This window comes from Octodon degus, unplaced genomic scaffold (assembly GCF_000260255.1).
Source record: "Octodon degus isolate 3935 unplaced genomic scaffold, OctDeg1.0 scaffold00140, whole genome shotgun sequence".
Lineage (NCBI taxonomy): Eukaryota > Metazoa > Chordata > Mammalia > Rodentia > Octodontidae > Octodon > Octodon degus.
Genome location: NW_004524716.1, coordinates 5,024,604 through 5,027,011, shown reverse-complemented (window position 1 = coordinate 5,027,011; position 2,408 = coordinate 5,024,604). Strand labels below are relative to the sequence as shown.

Here is a 2,408-nt window from a genome sequence, read left to right as displayed (position 1 = left end):
TTTGAGTCATGGCGTAAGTCGCTAAACTGCCCAGGTTGGGCTTGAACTTTTGCTCTCTCTGCCTGAGCCTCTCAGATCCTGTTGCTTCTTATCCTGAGGGAGAATTGCTCCCCCAGGGGGACTTGGGGGGCTCTCCCTTTTGTTTATTATGTGCTGGGGGCTGCTGCTAGCGCCAGTGCCTGGATGTCAGAGACAGTGAATGTCTTGCAAGAAGGGTTAGTCCTCTCCTGCCAGCCCACCAGATTTAAAAGGAGTCACAGGAGGGTGGAGGAGGAGGAGAAGTAAAAGTGATGAAGATGTAAGATATGTATGGATCAGTTCTCGAAGATGAATGGAATTGTCATGTATGCAAACATATGCTAATAAAATAATAATAAAAAGAGACAAGACTGGAAGGACATGGGAGGAACCTGGGTCATGGGGCATCTCCAAGCGGGAGACCTTCACCTTGGTTTGTTAAAAAAAAAAAAACACAAAAAAAAAAACCAACCAAACCAAACCAAAACAACAACAACAACAACAACAACAAAACCTAGCCAAATCCACACGTTGTGTGTGATATTACCCTCAGAGTGGGTGGGCTGTGTCCAGTAGACAGAATTCGACCCTCACCCGGGGCAACCAAACTGAAGTGTAGGATGGCAAGTTTGGCCTCAATAAGCTTTTTCACAATTTTATAGGCAGAAAATCCAGAACATTGCTTTTAATTTTTTTCAACATAACTGCAGGTTTAATCAAAGCATATTTTTTTTTAAAAAAGACAACAAAATATTTAATGTGCAAATTCGTCTTAGCAAATATGAAACTGCCACAGAGGGGGTGGGGCGACGCTGTGGGGCGCGGAGGCCGGAGACTAGGGGCCACTACCTAGGACACCCGGCAGGGGTGGGGCGGGCGGATTTCGAAGTCCGAGGTTTGGTTTGGCCGTATATAAACATGCCAAATTCCTACGGGGAAGAAAGGGAGGGGAGACCTTGGCGGCAAGGGATCAGGCCCCACCTGCGCTGCAAGCGGCACAGCCAGCCTCACCCCTTCCCCTTATCTGTGGGTGCATGTAATCTCGAGGGCTTTGTGCGACTCCCATCCCCGCCCCCCACCCCACCCCTGCCATCCAGTTGCTGCTGGCTGTCGCTGCTGTCACTCCTGCCCAGGTCTTAGGGGGAAAAGGGTGGGGTAGGCAGGAGGCTCCTCTGCAACCACCCGGCCTTCCGCCGCCTCTACCAGCAGTTGCAGAAGTGGTAGGAGTCGGGGTCACAGCACTTCATGACAACCACTCTGTTGGCGAACTTACAGCCGGTCAAGCCTTGCGTGGCTTTCTGGCAGTCAAACACGGAGGTTAACTCCGCGAAGATCTTCCTGCAACCGGGCACCTCACACCATCCGCAGGCCGGGCAATCTCGATGGATTTGACCAGCCCACAGTTGCTACACTCATCCCGCACGTCCTCCACACTCTCCTCATACTCCTCGTAATCTAGCAGCTCCTCGGGCAGCACCATGTTCATGAGGCACAGGACCTCGGTCGGGTGGCCGCCCACCTGCACCTGAGAGCTCCTCAGGCCTGGCACTTGCAGGGTCACGGGGGTCTGGTTGATGGCGCTCAGTGTGGCATTCTTGGCTCCCACACTCGACCTCTGGACCAGCAACTTCTTGTCCCCCAGCTGCCTCCCATTGAGCCCTGTGATGGCCTGATCAGTGATATTGATGTCCACGTACTCACGGAAGGCGGAGCCCTTGGAGAGCCCTGTGGCACTGGCCTTGACCAGGTTGAAGGCCTTGAGAGGCCCAAAGGATGTCAGCAACTCTCTTACCTGGTCACCATTCAGGTTGTTGGGCAGATCCCCAATGAACAGCTTATGAGCAAAACCAGGGACCATGGTAGACACAACTCCAGGCGTGTAGACCGAGGGGTTTTCTGACATGCTGGGCAGGGGCTGGTAGTCATGAGGCCTGCAGATCTTCAGCGACTGTCCTTGGAAGATGATGCCATTGAAAGCATGGGTTGTCTTGTCCACTGAGCGGAACTCCAAAAAGGCAAAGTTCTTGTTCTGGTTGTTCTGCACAGCCCAAACCAGGTTGCCAGGAGCCAGGGTCAGCCCCCTCCCTCCAACTCAGTGGTGCCAAAGGGGATGTTGCCCACATAGAGGCACCAGGCCTGTCTGGTCATCTGGCTCCCAACCACAGGCACTGGCACTGGGGTCCCAACCACGGGCCCTGGCATTGGGGACTTGATTTTAGTAGGGGACATGTTAGGTCATGCGCAGCCCAGTCTGGTGACAGAAGCAGAGGTGTGGGACTCAGGCAGGGTCCCAAAGGGGCCACAGGGTTCATGATGGGAAGGAGGGCAGGGGCTGGAATCGGCCGGCAGCATGCATGGCCTTGTACTGCACTGGGGTGATGTGCTTGAAG

At 53.9% G+C, this 2,408-nt stretch overlaps 1 pseudogene; it reads right to left on the bottom strand.

The window, feature by feature from the left end:
• Positions 1–1,217: 1,217 nt before the first annotated feature.
• LOC101587894 overlaps positions 1,218–2,408 on the bottom strand; it is a 4,859-nt pseudogene continuing 3,668 nt past the window's right edge.